The sequence below is a fragment of the Toxotes jaculatrix genome, chromosome 22 (genome assembly GCF_017976425.1).
Source record: "Toxotes jaculatrix isolate fToxJac2 chromosome 22, fToxJac2.pri, whole genome shotgun sequence".
NCBI lineage: Eukaryota > Metazoa > Chordata > Actinopteri > Toxotidae > Toxotes > Toxotes jaculatrix.
This window is the reverse complement of record NC_054415.1, coordinates 10,579,160-10,583,770: the sequence shown is the minus strand read 5'-3', so window position 1 is coordinate 10,583,770 and position 4,611 is coordinate 10,579,160.

Sequence of the window (4,611 nt, the reverse complement as noted above, 5' to 3'; positions counted from 1 at the left end):
TTTTTTTTGGCCCCGAAAAGTCATAAAAAACATCATAGTATAGTATGGCGTTTTTTTCAGGCAAAAAAAGTCAAAACATTTTTTGGCCCCCAAAAGTCATAAAAAACGTCATAGTATAGTATGGCGTTTTTTTCGGCCCAAAAAAGTCAAAATTTTTTTTGGCCCCCAAAAGTCATAAAAAACGTCATAGTATAGTATGGCGTTTTTTTCGGGCAAAAAAAGTCACAATTTTTTTTGGCCCCCAAAAGTCATAAAAAACGTCATAGTATAGTATGGCGTTTTTTTTCGGCCCAAAAAAGTCAAGATTTTTTTTGGCCCCCAAAATTCATAAAAAACGTCATAGTATAGTATGGCGTTTTTTTCAGGCAAAAAAGTCAAAAAATTTTTTGGCCATGAAATGTCATAAAAAAACGTCATAGTATAGTATGGCGTTTTTTTCGGCCCAAAAAAGTCACAATTTTTTTTGGCCCCCAAAATTCATAAAAAACGTCATAGTATAGTATGGCGTTTTTTTCAGCCCAAAAAAGTCAAAATTTTTTTTGGCCCCCAAAAGTCATAAAAAACGTCATAGTATAGTATGGCGTCTTTTTCGGCCCAAAAAAGTCAAAAATTTTTTTGGCCATGAAATGTCATAAAAAACGTCATAGTATAGTATGGCGTTTTTTTCGGCCCAAAAAAGTCAAAATTTTTTTTGGCCCCCAAAAGTCATAAAAAACGTCATAGTATAGTATGGCGTTTTTTTCGGCCCAAAAAAGTCAAAAAAATTTTTGGCCCCCAAAAGTCATAAAAAACGTCATAGTATAGTATGGCGTTTTTTTCGGCCCAAAAAAGTCACAATTTTTTTTGGCCCCCAAATGTCATAAAAAACGTCATAGTATAGTATGGCGTTTTTTTCGGCCCAAAAAAGTCACAATTTTTTTTGGCCCCGAAAAGTCATAAAAAACATCATAGTATAGTATGGCGTTTTTTTCAGGCAAAAAAAGTCAAAATTTTTTTTAGCCCCCAAAAGTCATAAAAAACGTCATAGTATAGTATGGCGTTTTTTTCGGCCCAAAAAAGTCACAATTTTTTTTGGCCCCCAAAAGTCATAAAAAACGTCATAGTATAGTATGGCGTTTTTTTCGGCCCAAAAAAGTCAAAATTTTTTTTGGCCCCCAAAATTCATAAAAAACGTCATAGTATAGTATGCTGTTTTTTTCGGCCCAAAAAAGTCACAATTTTTTTTGGCCCCCAAAGGTCATAAAAAACGTCATAGTATAGTATGGCGTTTTTTTCGGCCCAAAAAAGTCACAATTTTTTTTGGCCCCCAAAATTCATAAAAAACGTCATAGTATAGTATGGCGTTTTTTTCGGCCCAAAAAAGTCACAATTTTTTTTGGCCCCCAAAAGTCATAAAAAACGTCATAGTATAGTATGGCGTTTTTTTCGGGCAAAAAAAGTCACAATTTTTTTTGGCCCCCAAAATTCATAAAAAACGTCATAGTATAGTATGGCGTTTTTTTCGGCCCAAAAAAGTCACAATTTTTTTTGGCCATGAAATGTCATAAAAAACGTCATAGTATAGTATGGCGTTTTTTTCGGCCCAAATAAGTCAAGATTTTTTTTGGACATGAAAAGTCATAAAAAACATCATAGTATAGTATGGCGTTTTTTTCGGGCAAAAAAAGTCTCAATTTTTTTTGGCCCCCAAAAGTCATAAAAAACGTCATAGTATAGTATGGCGTTTTTTTCGGCCCAAAAAAGTCAAGATTTTTTTTGGCCCCCAAAATTCATAAAAAACGTCATAGTATAGTATGGCGTTTTTTTCAGGCAAAAAAGTCAAAAAAAATTTTGGCCATGAAATGTCATAAAAAAACGTCATAGTATAGTATGGCGTTTTTTTCGGGCAAAAAAAGTCAAAAAATTTTTTGGCCCCCAAAAGTCATAAAAAACGTCATAGTATAGTATGGCGTTTTTTTCGGCCCAAAAAAGTCACAATTTTTTTTGGCCCCCAAAAGTCATAAAAAACGTCATAGTATAGTATGGCGTTTTTTTCGGCCCAAAAAAGTCAAAAAAATTTTTGGCCCCCAAAAGTCATAAAAAACGTCATAGTATAGTATGGCGTTTTTTTCGGCCCAAAAAAGTCACAATTTTTTTTGGCCCCCAAAATTCATAAAAAACGTCATAGTATAGTATGGCGTTTTTTTCAGGCAAAAAAAGTCAAAACATTTTTTGGCCCCCAAAAGTCATAAAAAACGTCATAGTATAGTATGGCGTTTTTTTCGGCCCAAAAAAGTCACAATTTTTTTTGGCCCCCAAAAGTCATAAAAAACGTCATAGTATAGTATGGCGTTTTTTTCGGCCCAAAAAAGTCAAAAAAATTTTTGGCCCCCAAAAGTCATAAAAAACGTCATAGTATAGTATGGCGTTTTTTTCGGCCCAAAAAAGTCACAATTTTTTTTGGCCCCCAAAAGTCATAAAAAACGTCATAGTATAGTATGGCGTTTTTTTCGGCCCAAAAAAGTCACAATTTTTTTTGGCCCCCAAAAGTCATAAAAAACGTCATAGTATAGTATGGCGTTTTTTTCGGCCCAAAAAAGTCAACATTTTTTTTGGCCATGAAATGTCATAAAAAACGTCATAGTATAGTATGGCGTTTTTTTCGGCCCAAAAAAGTCAAGATTTTTTTTGGCCCCCAAAAGTCATAAAAAACGTCATAGTATAGTATGGCGTTTTTTTCAGGCAAAAAAAGTCAAAATTTTTTTTAGCCCCCAAAAGTCATAAAAAACGTCATAGTATAGTATGGCGTTTTTTTCGGCCCAAAAAAGTCACAATTTTTTTTGGCCCCCAAAAGTCATAAAAAACGTCATAGTATAGTATGCCGTTTTTTTTGGCCCAAAAAAGTCAACATTTTTTTTGGCCATGAAATGTCATAAAAAACGTCATAGTATAGTATGGCGTTTTTTTCGGCCCAAAAAAGTCAAGATTTTTTTTGGCCCCGAAAAGTCATAAAAAACATCATAGTATAGTATGGCGTTTTTTTCAGGCAAAAAAAGTCAAAATTTTTTTTAGCCCCCAAAAGTCATAAAAAACGTCATAGTATAGTATGGCGTTTTTTTCGGCCCAAAAAAGTCACAATTTTTTTTGGCCCCCAAAAGTCATAAAAAACGTCATAGTATAGTATGGCGTTTTTTTCGGGCAAAAAAAGTCACAATTTTTTTTGGCCCCCAAAAGTCATAAAAAACGTCATAGTATAGTATGGCGTTTTTTTCGGCCCAAAAAAGTCAAAATTTTTTTTGGCCCCCAAAAGTCATAAAAAACGTCATAGTATAGTATGGCGTTTTTTTCGGGCAAAAAAAGTCACAATTTTTTTTGGCCCCCAAAAGTCATAAAAAACGTCATAGTATAGTATGGCGTTTTTTTCGGCCCAAAAAAGTCACAATTTTTTTTGGCCCCCAAAAGTCATAAAAAACGTCATAGTATAGTATGGCGTTTTTTTCGGCCCAAAAAAGTCAAGATTTTTTTTGGCCCCCAAAATTCATAAAAAACGTCATAGTATAGTATGGCGTTTTTTTCGGCCCAAAAAAGTCACGATTTTTTTTGGCCCCCAAAAGTCATAAAAAACGTCATAGTATAGTATGGCGTTTTTTTCGGCCCAAAAAAGTCAAGATTTTTTTTGGCCCCCAAAATTCATAAAAAACGTCATAGTATAGTATGGCGTTTTTTTCAGGCAAAAAAGTCAAAAAATTTTTTGGCCATGAAATGTCATAAAAAAACGTCATAGTATAGTATGGCGTTTTTTTCGGCCCAAAAAAGTCACAATTTTTTTTGGCCCCCAAAATTCATAAAAAACGTCATAGTATAGTATGGCGTTTTTTTCAGCCCAAAAAAGTCAAAATTTTTTTTGGCCCCCAAAAGTCATAAAAAACGTCATAGTATAGTATGGCGTCTTTTTCGGCCCAAAAAAGTCAAGATTTTTTTTGGCCCCGAAAAGTCATAAAAAAAGTCATAGTATAGTATGGCGTTTTTTTCGGCCCAAAAAAGTCACAATTTTTTTTGGCCCCCAAAAGTCATAAAAAACGTCATAGTATAGTATGGCGTTTTTTTCGGCCCAAAAAAGTCAAAATTTTTTTCGGCCCCCAAAATTCATAAAAAACGTCATAGTATAGTATGGCGTTTTTTTCGGCCCAAAAAAGTCAAAAATTTTTTTGGCCATGAAATGTCATAAAAAACGTCATAGTATAGTATGGCGTTTTTTTCGGCCCAAAAAAGTCACAATTTTTTTTGGCCCCCAAAAGTCATAAAAAACGTCATAGTATAGTATGGCGTTTTTTTCGGCCCAAAAAAGTCAAAAAAATTTTTGGCCCCCAAAAGTCATAAAAAACGTCATAGTATAGTATGGCGTTTTTTTCGGCCCAAAAAAGTCACAATTTTTTTTGGCCCCCAAAAGTCATAAAAAACGTCATAGTATAGTATGGCGTTTTTTTCGGCCCAAAAAAGTCACAATTTTTTTTGGCCCCCAAAAGTCATAAAAAACGTCATAGTATAGTATGGCGTTTTTTTCGGCCCAAAAAAGTCAACATTTTTTTTGGCCATGAAATGTCATAAAAAACGTCATAGTATAGTATGGCG